Source organism: Tamandua tetradactyla, chromosome 10 (assembly GCF_023851605.1).
Source record: "Tamandua tetradactyla isolate mTamTet1 chromosome 10, mTamTet1.pri, whole genome shotgun sequence".
Taxonomy (NCBI): domain Eukaryota; kingdom Metazoa; phylum Chordata; class Mammalia; order Pilosa; family Myrmecophagidae; genus Tamandua; species Tamandua tetradactyla.
The window spans coordinates 108150996-108177273 of NC_135336.1; the positions used below are offsets into that span (position 1 = coordinate 108150996).

The 26278-nt window shown below is 45.9% G+C and overlaps 1 protein-coding gene across 42 annotated transcripts in view; it reads left to right on the forward strand.

Annotated features, from left to right (window-relative positions):
- PCBP3 (poly(rC) binding protein 3) overlaps positions 1 to 26278 on the forward strand; it is a 470825-nt gene that overhangs the window by 392872 nt on the left and 51675 nt on the right. The window lies entirely within an intron of this gene.

Here is a 26278-nt window from a genome sequence, read left to right on the forward strand (position 1 = left end):
GCGGTTGGAGGGGGATGGCGTGGAGGAGGGCGGCGTGGAGGGGGACGGCGTGGAGGAGGGCGGCGTGGAGGGGGACGGCGTGCAGGGGTCGGTGTGGACAGGACAGCGTGGAGTGGTGCTGACAGTGAAACTCCTCAGGGGCATTTGGGCAGAACCTGTAAGCATTTTAAATGTGAATGGACTCTGGCCTACAGTGTCCCCTCTAGGAATCCGCCTTGTCACAGTCAGCACTGTGCAGAGAGCCCTGAGAGGATGCCCGCCGCACTGTTAGGAGAGAGAGAAGGGAGACCCTCAGTCCTCATTCTTGGCGAAGTGGGTGTGCTGGAGAAGTGACGTGAGCCAGGCTGTCCCCAGTGAAGAAGCGGCAGGGAGAGGAGCTGGCACTCTATCTGGCACTTTAGCCCACCTGGCAGAGCCCGGGAGCAGCCGGCTACCATGGCAGGAGAAAAGGCCGTCCACAGGGCTTCATCTGTGCAGTGGGTTCAACGAAGTAGTAGAGCTTGGCCTGTCAGATAACCCCGCCCTGCGCACAAGAGCATGGGAAGTTGCAGACGTTGTTTGGAATGCACAAAGGCAGATACAAGGAAGTACACACAGGGAACCCCGTGTGAGATTCAGGAACAGGCAGGAGCAGAAGTGGGGAGTGGTGGGGTGTGTCAGCTAGAAGAGGCCACAGGCGCCCAGGTCTCGTGTGGGGCGTTCTGCAGGGTGGACAGGATTTAACGCGGGATGGACACATGCGAAAGTTGAGCTGCGCCTCAAAGATCTGTGCATTTGCTGCCTGTAAATAAAGCTTCTGTCTCAAAGTCAAGTTGCAGATCACACATAGTGTGTATTTGCAAAACCAGAAGAGAACATGTATTTGTACATGAACGCCCAGCAAAAGTGTGCTTTGACAGTGGCTCCCTCTGATTGTGTGTGCACACTCTGCTGGATTCCATGGACCCAGCTCTGGGCACACTCTTCTGCTCTCTGCACACTCACCAGCTCTCAGCCGACTTGCCTGGCCCTCGGCACACTCACCAGCTCTGGGCACACTCACCTGGTTCCGGGAGTACTCTCCGGCTCTCAGTGCATTCACTTACCATACTTTAGCTGGGGTAGTTCTGCTGGCATTTGGTGCTTTTTTATTTTGTTCTTTGTGGTATAACAATCAAATCTTATAAACAGCACCTGTCCAGGTGTCCTACACATTTTTCTCTGACTTTTCTGGAGTTTAACTTGCGTGGAGCCCCAGGACCCATGGCCTGGCTCCAGAAGCAGCAAGAGTTAACCCAGATGCAGGCTCCGGCTGGGGCTCTTCCCCCGGGGAGGGCCAGGCCTGCGGAGGGGGTGGGAGAGGCCGCCTCGTGGGCGCTGCAGCTCCGTAGTCCGCACACGCTTTGCGCAGCAGCCTGCCCTGTCCCGGCAGAGAGCAGCTGGCTGCGGAGTCGGCCGTGGCCCGTTGCGGGTGAGCTTGCTTCATTCTAACTCCTGCTGCAGCAAAATCTATAACAAAACTCTGGCTAGTGACCCATATTGCAGCAGAATTCAGGAGAACCTAATTGAAGAATTGAAACACTCCATTCTGGGGTGTTTGGGCTTGTTTGTTGTTTGCTTTTTACATTTCCAGTATTTATGAATATATTTATGCCACATATGTGTTTTGGCATGTAAAAGTGCATCTTCTGCATGTGTGCATGTATCTTTATTTAGCATGTGCCTTCAAATAAAGAGGAGAGGAAACCCAGTTACAACAAACTAAGTGAGACCAGCAGGGTTGCAGATGGGCGGCCGTCGGGGGACTGAGGTCAGCGCAGACCGCTGGAGAGGCTCTTGCCCCCTGGATTAGATGTGATCAAAGGAGCACCCACCTGGGAGTGGGCGGCCCTGTGCCACTGGCCTGAGGGTGAGGGTAGGCTGCCCTCCCGGTCCCCTCTCAAAGGGGCAGGGGCAGGCCGGCCATCCTGGAGCAGGAGAGACTGGGCCTCAGCTTGCCCTTGGCCTCCTCGTGCCTCCAGGATCCTTCCCACGCCCAGGGGTCACCTTCCGCTTGCCCCTCCCTGGGCCAGGCTGCCTTCAGGATCAAGGTTGGCAGAGTGGGGGGGGACAGAGTCAGGACTGTCCTCCCAGCCTGGGCACAAGGACTCTCTGCTTGGAGCGGCTCCTCACTGCGCAGATGACGGCAGGGCTTGCTAGGGGCTGTGTGTGATGTCTGTGCGGGAGGACCCACCCTCCGGAGGATGGACGGCTGCCCAGGCCTGGCTTCCCTCGCAGGGCACTGACCGCACAGGGCGGTGCACCCCAGTGGGCAGGGAAGGGGTGGGGCTCCAGGAGGGCCCCCCAGCACGGCCTGCACCACTTCTGGCCTTTCCCAGGAGCACAGCGGCCCCTCACCCACTCCTGGCTTCTGTTTCTAACTTTTTGTGCCTTTCACTTGCACCTTCACCTTTAACTTTTTTTCTGTCTTTTTTGCTTCTTGCTTTATTTTTTTCTGAATTTAATTTTGTTCTTTTAATCTTTAGGTCTCTGGTATTCTCTTTGCCTATTTAACCTTTTAAAATGTTTTCTAGTCTTCACTATTTTAATAACTTATTTCCTTGTATAATTTTCAGTTCTCATTCCTTTACACTTTTGCCCACGTTTGTTATCTATCTCTATTTTCCTTAATTTTTCTTTCTTCTTTTGGAAAGATTCTTAATTTCTTTAGCTTGTATCTTAAAGTTTATTTTAATTTTAGTAAGTGCCATTTGTCAGTCTGGTAGTGAAATATTCAGATCCTTAAAACACTGAAATAACAGTCCGGTAAAATAATTTCAGCATAGTTTTCCTGGCATGGTTAAGAGTAATCTCTAATTTAGCCTTAGGTGCTGCCCGACTCCTCTGAAACCATTCCTGGTGTCTCCCAGCAGCCGCTCACCACGCACCCTCCAGCAGGGACACAGGCCCCGAGCCTGAGCAGGGCTGTGCTGCGGCCCGCGCCAGCCTGTCTCGCCGTGGAGCCCGGACTACTGCCCGCGGCCTCTGCGCCCCGACAGAGCAGATCAGGGCCCCTCTGCTGTGCTGGGGGGCGGGGAGGCAAGTGTGGCCTGTCCACACCGCCCAGCCACTGCACCCCTGTGCACACCCCAGCCAGGGGCTTGCACTGGCCGCTCCACCCCAGGCCCCCACCTGGTCCGCATCCCCTTAACGTCAGTGTTGGTGTCGTCGGTTTATCCCTCCTTCCAGGGCTGACCTGGCCGGGAGTCCTCTTGGAACAGAGACGCCCCCTCATCCAAGCTGTCCCCCTAGTAAAGCAGGACCTCCTTGGCTGCTGGCCTTTCAGCACCCAGGGTACGTCAGGAACCACCCCCTGAGGACACCCACTGAGGGGAGCCCCGGGAGAGGCCGTTCGGCCCTGCCCTGCCATGCTCGGTCCTCTCAATGGGGCCCGGTGTCCCAGCCCCCCTGCCTGCGGTGGCTCCAGGCACAGCACCAGCCCTGTGGCAGCCCCTCTCCCTGGGGTGCTTTTCTGGGGGCATCTTCCATATCTTCCCCCCAGGCCACACGGGTTGGGAAGGGGTCCGCCTGAGTACGGCCTTGTCCCTGGAGCTGAGGGCCGCATTGCGGGTGGGCCGGGGCCATCCAGCTCAGGCGTGGGAGCTCCTGGGCTTACGGGCTGCGGGACGGCTCTGCTGACCCCAAATGGCAGCTCTGGTCATAAGTGGCCTCTGCTCTTCCCCTCAGCCCTTGCTGGACATCACAGCCCCACACTAGCTGTGGCCATGCGGATGAGGCTGAGAGTCAAGCCTCACGGGGACCCTCGGACCCTGTCTGGTCAGCACGGGGCCACCATCTGTGTGGGTGGGGCTGTCCTCTGGGCGCTGAACGGAAAGGGGCACCTCCCCGGCCGTGCCGCCCCGTAGATGCAGTGGGAGGGAGGGAGGCTCCGAGGGTGTCTCTCTGTGGATGCTGGTCTTGGCCAGCTCATGGGATGACTCAGCAGAGCCTGCACGAAGGGGGAGCAATTCCAGGTGAAAATGGGAGAGAAGTGGGAACTTAACTCAACCGCGCACCCCGAATACCTGCAGAGGTTTGCTTGAGGTTTGGGGCACCACATCAATAAGAAAAGTGAGCGCCAAAGGGTTTTGAGGGCCTCTGTTTCCATGGGGCTGCCTGAGAAATGTCTGTGCAGCACCCCAGAAGGCAGGGGGCAGTGGGGCTCAGAGCTGAGGGCCAGGCCAGGCTTCCCTGGAAGGGGGACCCCTCTACCACACGGGGCCACAAAGGCTCAGCCTCACCTTGGTAACCTTTTGGGTTGGCTTTCCCTTGAAAATCTCCTGGATTCAACTAACGGGACAATGGCCTTTCTTTTTTTATGTTTATCTAAAATTCTTCCCTGCTCACTTTTTCTTTGCATAAGCTGCTCTTTGTTGTAATAAACGAAGCTAAAATTAAGGGCTCCATCCCCCTACCCCACCACACACACTTGAGATAAATTCTTTGCTTTCATTTTTCATAAATGACCCTTCACTTACTGAAGATTCCTTTTCTTACCCCTATTGTATTTCCAGGCTTATTTTTACTAGTGCTGGCATCTGTTTTTGAGGTGCATGCGCAGGGTGGGGACTGGGTCCGAGTGCTGCGTGGCCTCAAGCCCCTGACCCAGCCGCCCTGGGCCAAGCTTCGGCGGCAGAGGGAGAGGGACTTCTTAACAGGCTCGGGGACCGAGAGGCTGCCCGGCGTCATGTCAGCATCAGCTAGTGTTTAGTGTGTTGTGTGACATGGTTCCCGACTCATCCACTCCAAGGAAAGGCCACACAGAATACTGTATGCTTTGAGTCTTCGTGCACATTGCTGATTCTATCCACTGATATCTGATTTGGAATATCAGTTCTGGAATTGCTGGGTCACAGTGGTTGCAGGACGCTGTCTCTCTGGAATAGCACTGAACAGCTTCCCCCAGTAAGTGCACCCGTGAGATGAGCTGATGCATGCAGTGTGCGGGAGGGTTCGTTGCAACATGAACCACCGGGGCTTCGTGTTATGTTTTTTCATTTTGTTTTGTTTTCCCCACTCTGGGGGACAGGCAGTGGGATGGCACTGTGACCTTCATTTGCATTTCCCTGGTGACTTAGGAGATTAAGCACCTTTTGATTTATTTATTAGCATTTGAGAGCCCCTTTGGGATGTGCCTGTTCAGGCCTTTGCCTGCCTTTCAGGTACACAATGTGTAAACATATTCGGGGCAGGAGCCCTGGGCGACCGCCTGAGCTGCAGAGACCTGCCCCCACTCTGCCGACTGCCTTTCCACTCTCCTGAGGATGTCCCTGGGCAGTCAGAAGGGCTTGTTTGGAGTGGGCTGTCTTAGCAATCTTTTTGCTTAATGTTAGCGCTTTCTGGGTCTGTTTAAGGAATCTGTCCTCCCCGCTACCTCCAGCTTTGTGAGGAAAGAATTGTCTGTTGTGCCTTAGAGGTTGTGTGGTTTACGTGGCCTTTAGCACCTCAGCCCGCCGAGGCTGACCTGGGGACTGGTCGGGTCTCCTCGGGTTGAAGGGACCCACTCTCTGCAGGGCCCTTCCCTGCCGCGGCTGTGTCTGCCTTTGGGCATGTCCCTTCGCTGGCTGCCCTATCCACGGGCAGCATTACACGGACGTGGTTACTGTAGCTTGAGCCTAGATCGCTGGTGAAAAGATCTTTTCTCTTCGCTCTTTTCATTCAGGAGTGTCTTGGCTGCCCGTGGCCTGATGGCATTTCCACAGACACTTTAAATCCTCTCCTCTATGGAGATGAATCTCTGGGTCAGTTTGGGAGGATTAGCATTTTAGATCATCGAGTATTCAAGTCCAAGAACACAGTATATTTCTCTAATTCTTAGGTCTGCTTTACTTTCTCTTACTAATGTTTTATAGTTTCCTACATTTGACTTTTCTCTTTTTTTGCATGGCCGGACACCAGGAATCGGACCCAGGTCTCCGGTACGGCAGGCGAGACTCGGCCACCCAGCCGCCATGGCCTGCCCTCCTATACTTGATCTTTTGCTCAACTTATATCAACTGTTTTTTGTTTTTTTTTTTTGATGTTCTTGTAAAATGGTCTCTTTATTAAGAAATTCATTTTCTTACTGTTGCTGGTCTAGAGATAGATGATTCCAGTCGCCCTGTTAAGTTCATTTGTCCCGATTCATGGTGGGTGTGTGCTGTGTGGGTTTCTGTGCTGCTGCTCCTCCCTGCTGGCTCTGTGCTTGGTCCTTGGGGTGCCACACTGGCAGCTGGAGGGGCGCATCCTGTGTGCACACGCGGGAGGGCGTGGGGCCGGGATCGGGGAGTGCACCCCTGATAGAGCATGCGCTGAGGTGGGAGGCCAGACTCCTGGCTCCGGGACCAGCCTGGTCAGGAAGGAAGTGGACTGTTAGGAGTGCCCGTGATCTTTCCTGGCGCGGCCTCTTTTCCCCAGGAACCCCTAGCTGGATAACTCCCCTGCCGGGACCACCGGCCTGGGTCTGCTGACCGAGGGGGCTGGGGGCGCCTGTAGGATTCCCCATGCTATGCTGTCACTTGGGCTGGCTGTGGGGTCAGAAGTGGGCGTTGACTGCAAGCACTTGGGTCAGCCCCCAGCTGTCACACCGCGGTGTTATCTTTTGGCATCAGCCGTGGGCTCAGTGGGTGCCCTGGCCTCCTCGCTGTTACTTTGTTACTGCCTGTGTCTGCTGGGAAGCCTTGGGCCAGCCTGCAACATGAGAAATTCAAATTCCAGCAACAGTGGTCTTTCTACGGACTCGGCCACTTGCAAAGTCCAGAGCCACCCAGGCTCAGTGTCCCTGCCGTGCTTCTCTGCCTTCCCTTGGCGTAGCCTCAGCCTGCTCCTGGCTTCCCGTTGCGCTCCACAGAGTCTGCATGGGGTGAGAACAGGAGAGATGAGTGTCTCTGGGAGCTCCCCTGTGCAGTGGAAGCTCTCACTTCCCAGCCCTCTCCTTCACTCACCTTTGTCCCCTTCCTTCCAGTACCGTGGAACACTTACCCACCTGGCACACGACCTAGGGGTGAGCTGGAGAGCTCATGCTAACTGCGGAGCCCACACACTGCAGGGCGCCAGCTGTCAGTGAGTGTTCCCCAGAGACAGCAAGCCCTAGGCAGGGCCAGGGCCAGCCCTCCTGTCCCAGGAGGGAAGGGGGCCACTGCTGGAGCCGAGTGCAATGTGGTCTATGAGGGTCTACCCTGAGAGCACTCTCCTGGGCTGGTAGAAGGTCGCCATGCACTCTGGCCCCGCTGTGACCCAGGGGTCGCCAGGCGATGGAGCATCTACAAACAACTGCGCTGGGGCCAGGGTTGTGTCAACGGGCCCCTTTGGCCAGAGACCCCAGGGAAGCAGGCAGAGACGCAGCCCCTCTCAGCAGAGAGGCTCTCAGAGCCAGGGGCAGGGGTACCGTTTATTACCAGCTTGAAGCCTCTAATGGAAGGCATGGGACATCTGCAGAGGCATCTCCTGCGTGGGTCACTCGCTGGGCTCCTGAGCAATATCCCCTAAAGGTGAGACCCACATTCCCAGTGCCATGGGGAGGCCTGGCAGATGGCCCCAAAGAGAACTGTGGCCCTTGGCCCCTCTGCGGGGGAGGCGCACAGACCCCGCCCAGCCTCTGGTCTGCCTTGATGCTTGAGTGTTCAGAGCACCGGCTGAGGCCCGGCCGCGTGGGCCTGACGTCTCCCTGATGCTAACTCTGGCTGGCAAGAGCATTAGACCAGAGCCCCCACCCTCAGTGGCCTCAGGGACTTCACATGCATGGGAGTTTCTCAAGGAGAATGAAACTGCTAATAAGCTTTGTCAGTTTCTGCTGCCCGGGCCTTCATGCAGCCTGATGTGGGCACTGAGCTGTTAAATAGAATAAATCAAGTCGGTTCCTTCCAGGGTCATACTCCCCAGACAGCTGAGGCCCTAGGAGCAGCGCCCCACTAATAGAGGCACAGCCGGAGCTGCCGGCCCTGACCTGGGCTCGCTGCAGCCTGCGGGTGCCACGGGCAGTGGTTAGCTGACCTCCAGCCCCTGCTCCCTTCTCCGGCTGAGGAAGCCCATGCTCAGGGACAACTTGGTTGGAAGGTGCCTGCCTGCTGCACTTGTAGTTTTCCTGGTTGCTATTTTAAATCCCAGCAGACATTACCAAACCATTTCTACTTTAATATCCAGATCTATTTACCAACCCCCCAAAAAAGCTTTACCACTTGGACATTACGTGGCACTTTCCAATGGGACTCTTCAGATCTGGAGGCCGCTTGTTCAGCGCTGAGAGCACGGGCCCTGGAGCCAGGTGGCCATAACTGTCTTATTACGCCCCAGTTTCCTAATATGTCCAACAGGGATAGAAGCAGCCCCTGCTGTCCTAGATTATCGTGAGGACCAAATGAACTTATACACGTGCTGCTGCAGCCACTAACCATCAGTTCCTACTATAATTCTATTGATTGCACTAGAATTCTATTGATTGGAATATTTTTCAAAATAAGATTAGGAAATTTGTTCTATCAGAATTTCACTATTGGCTTTAAACGTAACATGAAAAATTAGTCAGTATCACAAATCAAACGAGTTGGGATCTGCTCAACATGAAGTAAGCACGCACCACCTATCTCTCCCACCGAAAATGCTACCAAAAATTCAGGACCGACTGCATGGAGCAGCTGTATCAGGACTGAAGGGTCCACGGGAGCAATGGACTGAGAAAGGAACCAGAACTGAGAAGTGGATTGCCTAGGTTTCCCCTCCAGCCTTGACTCAAGGGCTGCCGAGAGCCCAGGGCGGCATACGGGGTGCCCGCAGGAAGGGCTCCTCAGCAAGTGCTTGGTGTCCTGGCTGAGAAGCAGGAAAGACAGCGTCTGTGCATCCTGGAAGGCGGGAGGAAACAGAGGTACTTGTTTACATTTCTGTTTTTCCCGATTGTGGTGGTAGCCTACAAGGAAGTGGTGCTCAAAAGGCTGAGACCTCTGAGTGTGGAGAGACTCTTCAGACAATTAAAAGGAGAATAAAGAAGTGCTATGAATAACTCTACATACATTAACTTAATACTTAGAAGAAATAGTCCAGAATCAATAATATTTGCATATACCAGCAATGAGCAGTCTCAGCAGCTGTATCAGTTTCTCTGGAGAAACAGAACCACCAGGAGGTGTCTGTAAATATGAGATTTATAAGTGTCTCACGCACCCATGGGAACAGAAGACTCCAAATCCGTAGGGCAGACCACTGTGCTGGCAAACTCCACAAGAGATGCTGGCTGCTGAATAAGTGAAAATTCTCTCTTCTCCTTTAAAAGTCGTCAAGTGACTGGATCAAATCCAACTAGCTGGTTCTCCCCTTTGTGGAAGACACAGCCTTAGTTGACCATAGATGTGATCAGTTGCAGGTGCAGTCAGCTGACTGATAATTTAATAAACCAGCCTTCTAGTCTATCAGCCAGCCATGAAATATCCTTGTAGTAACGGTGAGGCCAGTGCCAGCCTGACCAGGCTGAGAGGCTTGTAGGCTACCACCAGGCTTGTAGGCTACCACCACAATCGGGAAAAACAGAAATGTAAACAAGTACCTCTGTTTCCTCCCGCCTTCCAGGATGCACAGACGCTGGGCACATCACCTGGCCAAGTTGAAGCCTGAACCCAGTCATTAAAGAAACCTACGTGAAAACCACACATCTTGTACAAAAAGTAATTCGAAAAGGACATTGATATAAAAATAGCACATAAAACTACATGGCTTTTAGAAGAAAACACAGGAGAGAATATTCCTGACCTTGGGTTAGGAATAGAATTCTTAGATATAACATTAAATGCATGATCTGTGAAAGAAAAAAATGATAAATCAGACTTCACCAAAAACACCATCTGGAGAATGAAAAGAAAAGCTACTAACTGAGGAGGAAATATTTGTAAATCACATATTTGACAAAAGACTTGTAACTAGAGTATATAAAGAGCTCTCAAAACTCAACAGTAAGAAATAATGACTGATTCAGAAAATGGGCAAAAGAGTTGTACAAGACTTCACCAGAGAAGGTAAATGGATGGCAAATGAGCACATAAAATGATGTACGTCATCATCAGTCATTAAGAAAATGTGAATTAAAATCACAGTGAAATTCTAATAGATGTCAGGTAGAATGACTAAAAACCAACCAATAAACAAAAAATGGCCACACCAAGTGCTAGCAGTAGAATAACTGGAACACTCATGCCTTGCTTGTGGGAATGTAGAGTGGTGCAGCCACTTTGGAAAAGTTTGGCCGTTCTTATAAAGCTGAACACAAACCGACCCTGTTATTCCACAGTCTTAATTTTAGATATATATTCTAGAGAAGAGAAAACTTACATTTACACAAAAGGATATATATGGATGTTTATGGAAGTTCTATTTACAATTGCCCCAAACTGGAAGTTGCCCAAATGTCCCTTAAGTGGATGAATGGATAAACAAAAAATGGTGGAATATTACTCATCAGTGGGAAGGAATGACGGATTGATACACACAAAACATGGGTGGCTCTCAGAGGCTTTATTCTGGGGGAAAGAGGCCAGTCTCAAAAGGTATGTACCAATTATCCCATTCATGTGATGGCTTGCAAAATGCAGTTACAGGGGTTACAGGGTTGGGGAACACATCGGTGCTCCCAAGCGTTAGCTGAGGGAGAAATTGTTCTGCATCTTGATTGCGGTAGTGGCTTCATGAATGTGTTAAACTTACATACCTGTAGCCTAAAAAAGTCACTTTTACCATGTGTAAAATAATGATATAAAAACAAGATTATCCCTGAGTGGGCTGGGCTGAAAATAGAATTAATTGAAATGAGGCTTCTTTATTCATTCAACAGCTATATCCTTTTACATCCTACTGAGTATCAGGTTTGTTTCTGTCCCATCCTGTTTCAGGGGCACTGCCGTCCCAGCGGAGGCTGTTCCACGCTGAAGGACAGGTTGAACTAGAGCTACTGCTTTCGCGTGGGTGCAGGCCCACGCCATGCCCAAAGTCCCCATTCCATGCCTGGTTCCTGCCCCTCCCTGGTCCTCACTCCTGGGCACAGCGGTTTCCTCTGAGCAGTGAAGTCACCCCTCCAGGCCCAAAAGGCCCCGTAGGCTAGATGGTGCCACGACAGCGGGGGGGGGCAGCCACGCCTGCGAGGGCTTGCGGCACCAGGCGCCTCTGGGGCAGGGCAGGGGACTCATGGCACACTGCATGGAGCTGGCATGTGCCTTCTTTGGGAAGGACATGCATCTCCGCATCACACACACGCAAGAAGCAAATATAGGCATTTACATTTAGGATCTTCTTGTGAGGAGAGTCTCTGAAACTAGTGCAGAAACACAAACCATGAAGGGGAAGACCTGCAGAACTGATTTACTGCAAACCTCAGGAATAGCCACAGATTGGAACAAAAGAGAAAAAGTAACAGGAAGATGCTACAAGTGATAGGAAGTCTGTTTAGACAGCCTACCAGAGGGGAAATAAAGAAATCGCACACACACATACACGCACACACACATACACACGCACACACACACATCCCATTGGTAGATAATCCCAGAGAAGATGGTGGAGGAGGTGGCTCCAGGAGTCAGTTTTCCACCAAAACAAGGATTAAACAGGCAGGAATGGCTAAAACTATTTTGAAAACTCCAGAGGCCAGAAGAACACTGAACAGCACCCAGAGAGAAAGACGCTGATACAGGACAGTAAATTGCTCTCTTCGTGTGGTACCCATCCCCCAATCGCAGCAGGTCGTCAGGGGGTCCAGTCCCTGGCTAGCTGCTGGTGACAGAAAGGGACCTAAAAACCCTCTTCTCCCAAAACAGGGATAGGCAGGGCAGATGGCCTATCCGGGCTTTTGATCTCTGGGGGCCTGGCTGTGAAGGCAGCCATTGTTTCTCCCCTTCCTAGACAAAAGACACAAAGCTTCCTCAGGGCCACAGGGGACAGTTCCCCTAGAGACCGCATTTCATGGGCAGACCATGAAAGCTCCACTTTGGGGAGTTCTTGAGGTTTAGGCGCCTTCCTCATCCCCTTCAGGACACTCTGGAGCCTGTCCAAGGGTCCCTGGCCTGGACTTGGCTGGGAGACACCGGCTTGAAAGTCCTATCTGGATGACTCGCCTCCCAAAATTTGCCCTCCAGACAAAAGTGGCTTGCAACAATGTAAAGAGTGTAAAAAAACTGTAGTGACCACAGTCTGGGACAAAAGCCTGATGGTTTCACATACCCGGGAGAGGGAGGTCTGTTGGCTGGGGGACAGAGGTAACACCCAGACCCCTGTAAGCAAGGGGACTCCGAAACAACTAACAAGCCCCAGCCCCGGACAAGTCAAAGGCCTAGAAAGACAGGGAAATCCTTGTACAGTACGTCTGCCTTGGGCAGACCTTCCTGATAGGAAGCCTGAAGCTCAAGAAAATCTGTCTCTATACCAGCTGTTTACAAAATCAGAAACAGACATCATAGGGAGTAAATCCCAGAGTTAACATTTTAAAATATTAAAATGGCCAGTGTGCAACCAAAGAGTACAAGACAGAGAAACAGGAAATAATGGCCCATCCAAAGGAAAAAGATAAAAATCCAGAAAACACCAATGAAAAAGAGGAGAATGTTGACATTCCCAACAAAGCCTTAAAAAAAGGATCTTAAAAATGCTCAAGGGGGTGGGCCATGGTGGCTCAGCAGGCAGAATTCTCGCCTGCCATGCCAGACAGCCAGGTTCGGTTCCCAGCACCTGCCCATGCAAAAAAAAAAAAGCTCAAAGATATGAAGGGAAGTACAGAGAAAGAACTAACGGATCAGGAAAACAATGAATGAGCAATATGAAAGTCTAAGTAAAGAGACAGACATTTTCAAAAGGAACCAAACAGATTTACTGGAGTGAAGACCATAACAACTGAAATGAAAACTGCCCAGGAGGGTTTCAAGAGCAGATCAGAGCTAGCAGAAGGGAGACTCAACAGACTTGAGGAAAAGACACTTGTAGTGAGGCTAAGGAGCAGAAAGAAAGAAGAAATATAAAAAGCGACAATAGCCTAACACCTATGGAGCCCCATCAGATGCATCAATGCACACATTACAGGATTCCCGGAGGAAGACAGAGAGGAGGGGCCAGAAAGAAGAGCCAAAAAGACAATGACGGAGAACTTCCAGGCTTGGCAGAGGATGTGGTTGTGCACATCCAGGAAGCTCAGGAAACACCAAGCTGGATAAACATGAGGAAAAATACACCCCTCATATGTGGATTACACTGTCAAATGAAGGACAAGGAGAGAGTGCTGAAAGCTGCAGGAGAAAAGCAACATGCTAAATACAGGGGAGTCCCGATTAGATTGAGTGCCGACTCCTCTTCAGGGGCCATGGAGACAAGAAGGCAGCAGGTTGAAATATTTAAAGGGCTTGGGAAAAACAACTGCCAGTGGAGAGTTTTATCTCGCGAGACTCTCTTTCAAAAATTAGGATGAGATTAAGACATTCTGCAATAAACAGAAGCTGAAGGAGTTCATTACCACTGGACCTGCCCTATAAGCAAAACTAAAAGGAGTTTCTTCAGATGGAAAGGAAAAGATAATAGACAGTGGTTCAAAGTGGCATAAAGAAATAAAGACCTTTACCTGCAGTAAAGGTAACCATCTGGGTGATTGTAAATGTCAATATTATTGTTTCACTTGGTATGTAACTCCACTTCTTACTTTTTACAGGTGCTAAAATGCAAATGCATAAAATGTAATGATACATCTAGGTTTTGGGACATACAATGTACAATGATATAAGTGGTTACAGTACAAAAAAAATGGTGGGGGGACAGGAAAAGTTTATGAGCATGCTATTGAAGTTATCTTTTCCTTTCCATCTGAAGAAACTCCTTTTAGCTTTGCTTATAGAGCCGGTCCAGTGGTAATGAACTCCTTCAGCTTCTGTTGTTGATATCAAACAAAATATGACTGTTATATATTTAGGCTGTTAAATCTTAACCCCATGGTAACCACAGGGAAAATATATGAGAAATAATATCCAGATAGAATGAGAAGACACCCAATGTGATACAACACAAAAAAAGCAAATTAATATAAAAGTAGGTATTAACAGAAATTAGGGACAAAAAAATAGATAAAACTTTACGAAGTCTAAATAGCAAAATGGCAGAAGTAAGTTCCATATTGTCAGTCATGACTTAAAGGTAAATCAATTACCCTCTCCAGTCAAAAGGCAGAGATTGGCAGAACAGATTAAAAAGTCATGACCCAACTGTATGTTGTCTGCAATAGACTTACCTTAAAGTTAAACATACAGGTAGGTAATGGTAAAAGGATTAGAAAAAAAAATACCATGTAGGTACTAACCAAAAGAGAGCTGGAATTGTTATACTGATATCAGATATAATAGACTTCAAGTAAAAAACAAAGATGGCTATTATCTACCAATAAAAGGGACAATTCAACAGGGAGATGTAACAGTTATAAATATATATGCACCTAACAGCAGAGCCCAAAAATACACGAAGCATATACTGACAGATTTAAAAGGAAAAATTGACTGTTGTTCATTGTGGTAGTTAGATTCAGCTGTCAACTTGGCCAGGTAAAGGCACCTAGTTCTTTTGCTGTGGACATGAGCCAATGGTACGTGAACCTCATCTGTTGCTGATTACATCTGCAGTGGGCTAGGAGGCGTGCCTGCTGCAATGAATGACGTTTGACTTAACTGGCTGGTGCTTAAATGAGAGAGCACAACATAGCACTGTCCAAGCAGCTCAGCATACCTCATCTCAGCACTTGCAGCTCAGCCCAGGCCTTTGGAGATGCAGAAAGGAATCACCCTGGGAAAAGCTGTTGGAACCCGGAGGCCTGGAGAGAAGGCCAGTAGAGACCATCCTGTGCCTTCCCACGTAAGAAAGAACCTCAGATGAAAGTTAGCTGCCTTTCCTCTGAAGAACTAATGAAATAAATCCCCCTTTAGTAAAAGCCAATCCATCTCTGGTGTGTTGCATTCCAGCAGCTAGCAAACCAGAACATGCATAAATAGTAGGAGACTTTTAACACCCCACTCCCAATAACAGACAGAGCATCTAGTCAGAAGACCAACAGGGAAGTACAGGACCTCACCAGAGAAGGTGAGCTTAGGGCAAATGGTACATGAAACCAACGGACCTAACAGACAGACTTAGAACACCGCAACCAACAAAGCAAACTACACAGGCTTCTTAAGTGCCAATGGATCATTCTATAGGATAGACCATATGTTGGGTCACAAAATGAGTCTCAATGATCTTAAAAAATATTGAAATCGTACAATGTATGTTATTTGACCATAATGGAAATCAATAAAAGAGAAAAAAATGGAAAATTTACAAATATGTGGAAATTGAGCAATATACTCTTAAACATCTAATGAGTTAAAGAGGAAATCAGAAGCAAAATTAGGAGCAGTCTTGAGGCGAATGAAAATGAAAATACAGCATATCAAAACTTATGGGATGTAGTGAAGGCAGCAGTGAGAGGGAAATTTATAACTCTAAATGTTTACATTAAAAAAGTAGAAAGACTACAAATCAGAGACCTAACTTCAAAACTAGAAAACAAGAACAAGCTAAACCCAAAGTGAGCAGAAGGAAGGAAATAACAAATACTGGAGCAGAGGTAAATGAAATAGAAACTAATAAAATAGTAGAGAGAATCAACAAAACCAAAAGTTGCTTCTTTGTCTCTCTCTATGCCAACTTGGCAGGTGACTTCACTGCTACCCCCGCCCTATGTGGGCATGACTCCCAGCGATGAGTTGGAACCCAGCATCATGGGATTGAGAAAGCCTTCTTGACCAAAAGGGGGAAAAGAGAAATGAGACAAAATAAAATTTCAGTGGCTGAGAGATTTCAAAGAGTCAAGAGGCTATCCTGGAAGTTATTCTTATGCATTATATGGATAACCCTTTTTAGTTTATGGTGTAGTGGAGTGGCTGGAGGGAAGTGCCTGAAACTGTTGAGCTGTGTTCCAGTAGCCTTGAGTCTTGGAGATGATCGTATTAGCTATATAGCTGTTACAATGTGACCAGGGTATGGACAGATGAGTAAAAAATAAGGACAAAATATAAATAAATAATGGGGGGGGTGGTGCCAGTTTGAAAGTATTATGTACCCCAGAAAAGTCATGTTATAATCCTGATCCAGTCTTATCTGCCCATACCTGGATAAAAGGAGCATCAGACACAAGGTTTTCACAATTGTACAGTCACACGTAAAAGCTATATACAGAAAACTAGGAATCTAAGGTAACTTCCTCAGCATGAGAAAGGGCATAGCCGAAAGCCCATGGCTAACATCGTACTCAATGGCGAGAGGCTGAAAGCCTTGCCCCGAGATCATGGAACAAGACCAGGATGCCCACTGTCACTGCTGCTCTTCCACCATGGAAAGGAAATTCTAGCTAGAGCAGTTAGACAAGAAAAGGGGAAAAAAGGCATCCAATTTGGAAAATAAGAAGTAAAACCCTGCCTAAATGATATGATCCTATGTACAGAAAAAACAAGCGTGGTGAGGATGTGGAGAAATACGAATGCTCATTTACTGCTGGTGGGAATGTAAAATGGTGTAGCCGCTATGTAAGCAATTTGGCAGTTCATCAGAAAGTTCAGGTAGAGGTGTTTTAATTAGTAAGCTGCCAGAATGTGATATACCAGAAAAAGAATGGCTTTTAAAAAGGAGGATGTATTAAGTTGCAAGTTTACAGTTTTAAGGCCATGAAAATGTCCATAAGGCACCAACAAGAGGTTACCTTCACTCAATAAAGGCCAATGAAGTTCAGGGTTTCTCTCTCAGCTGGGAGGGCACATGGTGACACTTGCTCACTTTATCTCCCAGCTTCTTGTTCATGAAGCAACACCAGGGGTGTTTTCCTTCTTCATTTCCAAAGGTCTCTGGCTATGTGGGCTCTTTTGGTTTTGATGTCTCTGAAGCTCTTTCCAAAATGATTCCCTCCTAAAGGGCTCTAGTAGGCAACCCTATCTTGAATGGTTGGAGACACCTCTCCGTGGAAACATTCAGAAAGATCCACCCAGCAAAATTGAATGAGGATTAAAGGACATGGCTTTTCTGGGGCACATAATAGCTTCCAACTGGCACAATAAAATTACCATATGACCTGGAATCCCATTACTACATATATATACCCCAAAGAATTGAAAGCAGGGTCTCGAACAGATATTTGCACACCAAAGTTCACAGCAGCATTATTCGCAATTGCCAAAAGCTGGAAAGAACCCAAGTGTCCATCAGCTGTTGAGTGGATAAACAAAATGTGGTGTGTGCATAGAATGGAATATTATTCAGCTTTAAAAAGAATGAAGTTCTGATACATGCGACAACATGGGTGAGCCTAGAAGACATTATGTTGAGAGAAATAAGGCAGACAAATAAAGGGGCAAATATTGTATGATCTCACTGATTTGAAACATTAGAATAAGCAGACTCAGAATCAGAATTCAGAATGTAGGCTACCAGGGGGGAGTATGGAGATGGGGGATAGGGAATTAAAATGTACAGGGCTCCTGTTTGGAATGATGGGAAGGTTTTGGTAATGGATGGTAGTGACGGTAGCACAACTTTGTGAGCACAACAGCACTGAAACATGTATGTGAATGTGTTTAAAAGGGAAAATGTTAGATTGTATATATGGTAACATATGTATGTTATAATAAAAATATATATAACAAAAACATTTTAGAACCGTGGAACTACGCTACACAAGCAGCAAACCCTAAGTTAAACAATGGACTTTAATGAATAACATCATCATAAAAATGTGCTGTCCTCAAATGTAACAAGTGCTCCACACCAATGCAGGGCGCTGGAGATGGGGTGGTGTGTGGGGACCCTGGACTTTGTGACTGCTCTGCAAACCCACAGCTTCTCTAATAAGGGGGAGGAGACCAGCGAGCAGCAGAGAGCTCAGCCCTGCCGTTATCGGGAAAGACAAATGCAGAAACAGTGAGGTACTGCTTTTCACTCACCAGTTTGGCACCAAGTAGTGAGTGTGACAGCGTCAAGCACGGTCCGCAGTGTCCCGTCACCTGCTGTGGGTGACTTGGAGAACCCTGGGGGCACCTGGGGCTCCTACCCGATAACCATGCGCATCTCCGGCCCGCAGGCCCATTCAGGGCACCTTCTTTTGTGAAACTGCCTTAGTAACAAGTAACTTCAGTGTGATGCTCTTAAAGACCAGTGTAAGAAAAACCTCAAAACGCCCTTTATTCCTCAAGACTGCCTGAATGTGGCCTGAGGCCCGCCGCAGGGGCTGTGGAGAGTGTTAAAGAAAACCCTATCAAACTCGTCCAGCCCAGATAAAGGAGGGGATACTCAGGATGCGAGTATTTCAGGAACTTTAAAGACTGTGGCAATTTTGTTGTTTTGTTTTTGTCTGGTGGGGTGGAATTCCTGATTCCTGTTTCCCTAATGTTTTCGTCTCTGTCCTTTTTACTGGCCTGAAAGCGCATCCCTTTTCTGAGTGTGTTCACTCCGCCCTCTGCTGGGAACTGGTGGGCTTGCTGGTCAGGCTGAGACCAGGGAGAGGATGGGCTGGACTTCAGGTGCCGGGACAGTCCCCAGTCCCCAGTCCCCAAGGCTCTGGTCTGCCCGGCCGGCTGGGAGCACGCTCCTGCCCCTCGCGCCTTCTCCTCTGCGGCCTCTGTCCTGCTGTGACCCTGCAGGTGGGCACGTGTCCCCTCGCGGTGGGTGGTGGGACAGGTACCCCCCCCCCCACAGACCCCCACACTCAAGCTCTGTGCCTCCCTCTGTTGTAGTCCAGCACAGAGCAGGCACAAGCACTAAATGTGACTAAATGCATGAATAAATAAACGAATGTCCTGGGGGGAATGGAAATATTAATCTTGGGCATTTGATGAGTATCTGAGTTGTAGAAAGTACTGAAATTCTGACTGGTGATGTACCGTGAGGCTGTGGAAATTGACTTGGACTCAGCACTCATTGCATGGACTCATTCAGTCTTTAACATTTGTGAGCGCCTCCCGTGAGCCGGGACCAGGGACTCAGTGGGAATGAAGGAGGCAAGCTTGTCCTCTGCCCTCAGCGCAAACGGGGAGAGCATGCTAGGCCCTCCCACCACTAGATGATTGCCAAGACGGGCTTCTTCTCAAGAACGCAATATAAGTGGAATCATATAAACCGATTGGGGTTGTCTTCTTTTTCCCAGTTAGTCTAATTCTCTGAAGATGCGTGGCTGTTTTTGCACGTGTCAGTGCTTCTCACGTTGTCTCTGATTGCACTGCATGGTGAGTTCGTCTCCTAATTACTACAAACTAATGGCTTAAAACTGCCCAAATTTCTCTCTTCCTGTTCTGGAGGTCGGAAGTCAGAGATGGGTCTCCCTGGGCTTTGTCCAATCTGCAGGCTCTAGGGAGAATTTTTTCTCTTCCTTTGCCAGCTTCTGTTGCTGCTCCTTCCTTGACTGGTGAGCCCTTCCAGCTCCAAAGCGGTCCCCATCCAGCATCACGGTGGCAGGGACTCGTCTACCTTCTGCTCCCACATTCAGGGACTTTTGTGATTCCATCCGTCCACTTGGATAGTGCAGCCTAGTCTCCCTAAAAATTCCCTTTGCCATGCAGGGAATGTCTGCACGGGTTCTGAGATTAGGATGTAGATGACTTTAAGGGGTAATTATTGGTGATCATAAATTAACAGCCATGAATACTCCTACCTAGGTTTTCAGTGAACATAAATTTTCATTCCTCTGGGATAAATGTTCAGGAGTACAATTGCTGGGTTGTATGATAGCACATGTTTAATTTTTTAAAAACTGTTGAACTGTTTTCCAAAGGGGCTGTAAATTTTATATTCAGCAATGTGTGCATGAGACCATTTCCCCACCTCGACAGCAGTGGTGTAGTCACTCCTTTCTATTTTATTCATGCTAGTTGGGTAACGATATCGCATCGTGATTTTAGTTTGCATATTTGGTGTTGAATATCTTTTCATATGCATATTTGCTCTCTAGATAGCCTCTTTAGTGAAATTTCTGTTCATAAATTTTGCCCATTTTCTAGTTGGATTGTTTTATTGCTTTTGAGTTTTGAGCGTTCTTTATAGAGGCTACTCGGCCAATGTCAGATACTTGATTTGCTAATGTTTCCCAACAGTCTGTAGCTTGTCTTTCATCATCCTCTTAACAGGATCTTTTGTAAAGCACATATTTTTTAATTTTGATGAAGTTTATGATGTTTTCCTTTTGTGTATCAAGCTTTCAGTATCAAGTCTTAAGAACTGTCCCTGGCCCTAAATCTGCAAGATTTTTTCCTAAAATTTTTATAGTTTTACATTTTGCTTTTAAGACTATGGTCCATTTTGAGTTATTTTTTTATTTATATATAATATGAAGTTTAGGTTAAGGTTCATTTGGGGTGGGAAGGCAATAGATGTCCAATTGCTCCAGCACCATATGTTGAAAAGACTGCATTTCCTCCATTAAATACTTTTGCACCTTTGTCAGAAATCAGTTGGGCATATTTTCTGGGCCTATTTCTGGGTTCTCTGTTCTGTTCTCTTGATCTCTGTATCTCTCCCTCTACTGGTACCCCACAGCCTTGATTACAGGAGCTGTATGTCTTAAAATCAGGTAACTAATTCTTTCCACTTTATTATTATTTTTCAAAGTTGTTTAACCATTCTAGTTCCTTTGCTTTTCTGTGTAAATTTTATAAAAATCTTGTTTATTTATATTTCGGTTTCTTAAAGCTGCTGGAATACAATATACCAGAAATGGATTGTCTTTTATTTGTTAAGTTATAAGTTACAATTCTTAGGCTGTGAAAATGTCCAGATTAAGGCACCAAAAAGAGGTGCTTTCTTGGAGGAAAGGCAGCGCCCAAGTTCCTCTGCACTTGGAAAGGCACACAGTGGTATGTGCTGTCCTCCTCTCCTGGCTTCTGGTTGCACTTGGGTCTCTTGGATTCTGGCACCTACTGGGGCATCTCCAAAGTCTGTGACTTAATTTTTCCCAAAATGGTTCCCTCTTACAGGACTCCAGTAAGCTGAGTAAGACCCATCTTGAATAGGCAGGGCCACATCTCCATGGAAACAGCCTAATCAAAAGGTCACACCCAACAATAGGTCTGCCTTCACAAGACTGGACTAAAGATGCATGGCTCTTCTGGGGTGCATAACTGTTTCTAAGCAGCACAGTTTACATCTACAAATGTGAGATTTGGATAAAAACATCTAAGCCTGAATATTAATTTGGAGATAAATGACACCTTTACTATGTTAAGTCTTATAATCCATGAATGTAGTATACCTCTCCCTTTATTTAGTTATTCTTTGGTTTGATCATCAGCATTTTGTATTTTTCAGCATACACGCCCTGTGTGTATTTTGTTAGATTTCACCTAAGTATTTCCTGTCATTGCAAATAGGGACAGCTTTATTTTTTCCGTTCTGATCTGTGTGCCTTTTATTCTGTTTTCTTACCTTATAGCACTGGATAGAGCACTATGTTGAATGACACTATTTTGAGTGTAGACATCCTTGCCTTATTCCTAAACTTATGGGGAAAGGGTTCAACACTACGTTTACTGTTAGGTATAGGGTTTTTGTAGACACTGTTTATTTAGTTGAGGAAGTTCCCCCCATCTCTGATCATTTTTCCCTCTGAGGTTATTTAATCATGAGTGAATGTTGAATTTTTACAAATGCTTTCTTGTATGCATTGATAAGATCATGTGACTTTCTTCTTTAATTTGTTAATAGCAGATTACATTGATTTGTTTTAAAATATTGAACCAGCCCTATATCACTGGAAGAAATTTCACTTGGTTGTAAATGGCTGAATTCTATTTGATAATACTTTAAAGGATTTTTCTGCCTGTATTCATGAATGCAGTTTTCTTTTGTACTGTTTTGTTTGGGTTTTTGTATCAGGGAAATACTAGCTTCATAACATGAATTGGGAATTATTTCCATCCTCTTCTGTTTTCTGAAATAGATTGTGTGGAATTGGTGATGATTCTTTGATAAACTGTTGGGAGAATTCTCTAGTGAAACCACGTGGTACTGGAGGTGTCTTTTGGTGTCTTTAAAATTATGAATTCAATTTCCTAAGTAGCTATGTAGGTCTATCCAAATTATCAATTCATATTGAATGAACTATAGGAATTTGCTTTTTCAAGAGGAGATCAGTTTATTTAAGTTGTCAAATTTACCTGTGTTAAGTAGTTCTCAGTATCCCCTCATTATCTCTTTGATGTTTGCAAGGTCTTAAGTGATAGATGCTGTTTGACTCCTTGTATTGGTAATCCATGTCTTCTCTTTTTCTCTGTCAGTCTTGCTAGAGGTTTATCAAGTTTATTGATCTTTTCAACAAGCCAGCTCTTTATTTTGTGTTCTCTAGTTTTTCTGTTTTTAATTAAATCGATTTTTGTTCTTTTTTGTTTCTTTTATTCTGCTTTTGTAGTTTTATTTTGCTCATCTTTTTCTAGATTCTTGAGGTATAAGCTTAGATTATTGACTTCAGTCTTTTCTTATTATGCGTTTAGTTCATAAATTTCCCTCTCAGCGCTGCTTTAGTTGTATTCCACAAATTTAATATATTTTATTTTAGTTTCAGGCAGTTTAAAGTATTTTTTTATATCTCCTGAGATTTCATCTTTGACCTAAGAATTGGTTGAAGGATGTTGTTTACTTTCCAAGTGCTCAGAAATTTTCTGCCGTCTCTAAGTGATTGATATCTAGTTTGATTCTATTGTGGTAAGAAAACACAGTCTGTATGATTTTGGCTCTTTTAAATTTATTGAGGTTTGTTTTATGACCCAGAATTTGGTATATCTTGGTATATGTTGTGTAGGAACTTGCAGAGAATGTGTATTCTGTTCTTATGGAATGGAAGGCTCTGTAAGTACTGGTCCTCTTGGTTGATGAGAATGTGTATTCTGTTCTTATGGAATGGAAGGCTCTGTAAGTGCTGGTCCTCTTGGTTGATGAGAATGTGTATTCTGTTCTTATGGAATGGAAGGCTCTGTAAGTGCTGGTCCTCTTGGTTGATGGTGTTGTTGAGTTCTTCTGTATCTTTGGTGATTTTATGTCTAGTTGTTCCATCAATTATTGAGAGATAATGTTGTTGAAGTTTCCAACGTATTGTGGGATTTTCTTTTTTTCTCTTCAGTTTTATTAGTTTTTGCTCCAAATATTTTACAGCTTTGTTGGTTGGTGCATACAAATTGCTTTTCTTTATTGATGAATTGACCCTTTATCATTGTATAATTTCCCTCTCTCTCTCTGATAATTTTCCTTACTCTGAATTTTATTTTATTTGATACTATACTATTTTATTTTATTTGATAATATAGCCACTCCTGCTCTCTTTTGACTAGTGATTGTATGATTCATTTTTTGTCCATCTTTTACTTTCAGTCTGCCTATATTATTCCATTTGGAGTGAATTTCTTATAAACGTCATGGGTCATGCTTTTTAATCCATTCTGCCAATCTCTGCTTTTATTTCAAGTATTTAATCCATTTACATTTAATGTAATTTTCAAGACATTAGGACTTAAGCCTTCTATTTTATCTGTGTTTTGTTTTGTGTTTGTCTTCTGTATTTTTCTTTTACCCTGCCTTCCTGTGGGTTACTGAACATTTTTTAGGAATTCCATTCTTATTTATGTATAGTGTTTTTAAGTGTACGTCTTTGTATGGGTTTTTTTTGTTGGCTGCCATAGGTGTTATATTATATATGCATAACTTATCACAGTCTACTGGTGTTTTCATTTTTCCAGTTCAAATAAAGTAGAGAAAATCTTAGGATTATTTACCCATCCCAGTTTATAATATTGTGTCTTAAATATTTTCTCTACATACAGTTAGAACCACATTAGACAGTTTTAATTTGTTTTGCCTCAGCCATCAAATGTAATTTAGAACATTTAAGAGGAAAGAGAAGTCTATTGAACTTACCCATAATTTTGCTTACCATGTCCTTTCTTTCTTCCTGATATTCCATGATTCCTTCTTCTGTCATTTCTTCTCTGCTTAGAGAACTTCCTTTAGCCATTCTTCTAGAGTAAGTCCAATGGCAACATGTTCTCTGTGCTTTCCTTCGTCTCTGAATGTCTTAATTTCCCCTTTATTCTTGAAGGATGTTCGCTGAATGTAAGATTCTGAATAGATGGTTCCTTTCTTTCAGCATTTGAAAAATGTGGTACCATTTCCTCTGACCACCATCGTTCCTGATGAGAAATCAGAGGTGTCATTTCTCTTGCTACTTTCAAGATTTGTTTTCGTCTGTAGTTTTTAGAATTTGACTATGATGTGTCTTGATATGAATTTATTTGGGTTCATCGTATTAGAAGTTCACTCAGCTTCTTGAATATATAAGTTTGTATATTTTGACAAGTTTTTGGAAGTTTTCAGCCACTATTTCATTTTTTAAACATCTTTATTGTAAAATATAACATATATACAAAGCAAAGAAAGAAAAATCAATAATTTTCAAAACATACTTAGTAGTAGTTATAAGGCAGATCCCAGAATTTGTCATCGGCTACCATTCCACTATCTCAGATTTTTCCTTCTAGCTGCTCCAAAACATTGGAGGCTAAAAGAAATATTAATAATGCAACTCAGCACGTGTACTTGTTTGTTAAATCCTATTTTCTCTGTTATACCTCCTCCTTCTTTAATCCTTCTCCCAGTCTATCGGGATCTTTGGGCAATGCCTGTTTTGACATTTTTATGTTGAGAAGGGGTGTCCACACTAAAAGATAGGGAGATAATTGAAATTAATTGATTATCTTGGAGAGGCTGTTTCTTTTTGAGTTTGAAGATTTATCTGACCTAGGAGCCTTCCTGGAATTATAGGTTCCAAGAAGGCAGATCTAGTGCATGAAACTCTTGCAGTCTCAGTTCAAGCCCTAGGTGTTCTTAAGAAGCAACAGGAGTGATGTTGATTGGGGTTTAGTAAACCATGGCAATTAGCAAGATCTAGCTGAACTTGCATAAGAGCAGCCTCCAGAACAGCCTCTTGACTCCATTTAACTCAGCCACTATTTATTTTGAGTACTTTTTTCACTCCACCCTTTTTCCCTTTCTCTGGAAATCCAGTAGCATGAGTGTTAGATCCTATGTCATAGTCCCACAGGTCTCCGAGACTCTGTTTATTTTTTCTCAATCTATTTTCTCTGTGTCGTTCAGATTGGGTAATTAATATTGTTCTGATTTCCAGTTCACATATTTTTCACTCTCACCCCTCCGATCTGCTGTTATATGCATCCATTGAGTCTTTTTTTACTTTATTATTATATTTTTTCAGTTCTAAAATTTCCATTTTCATTATATCATCTACCTCTTTGGTTTCTTTACTGAACCTTTCTATTTTTTCATTTGTTTAAATCATTTTTGTAATTACCCATTGAAGCATTTTATGATAGCTGCTTTAATGTCTTTCTCTATAATTCAAACATCTCTATTATTTTAATGTTGGCATCCATTGATTATCTTCTTTCATCAGTTTGAGATCTTCCTGATTCTTGGTATGCGTGAACTATAATTGAAACCTGTGCATTTTGGGTATTACGTTATAAGTTTCTAGATCTCATTAAACCCTCTGCTTTAGCTGGTGTCCGGTGACATCACTCCAGCAGGGGAAGAGGGTGGCCACCAACTTGTCACGCCTGTTGGGATGAACGTCCCCACTCAGCCCTCTCTGACGTCATTGCTGCTGGGTGGGGCGGGGATTTCCCACTCCCCATTAGGCCTCACGGAAACCTAGGGCGTCAGAACTCATTACCACCGGAGGGCAGGCGTCCCAGCTCCCAGATCAGCCTCCCGTGAGCACCCTGGCACGTGACTCAGGTGCCTCATCACAGCCTGGCACAGAGGGAAGTTCAGGTCCCCACTGGGCCTTTGCTGACACTGGTGGGTGCTGGGCCACAGGTTTTCTGTGATGTTTGGCTGACAAAGAGTGATTGTTGTCTAAGAGTTCTCTGTCTTCCTGGACTGTCCCTTTCCTGGTCCTTTGACTAGAGAAAGTAAGCTTTTGAGGGGAGTAGAAGTAGGGAGGCTCTTTTCTTGTCTGTGGCCTCTGAGATTTCTGGATTGCTGGTTTCTTTAGCACCAAGTCCAGGATAATAAGTTTAAAAAATAAAAATTCCCAAGACTTCCAGTGCTGTGCTGTTCCTGTGATCCCTGGTTCCCAGCCCGTCTGTCTCCTTCTGCGCACCTTTCAGGGTTGTCTCACGTTTGTTTTATAGGTAATATCTGGGGGGTGGGTTACTTTTAGCAAGAGGAATAGGGGGAATACACCTGCTCCATCTTCCCA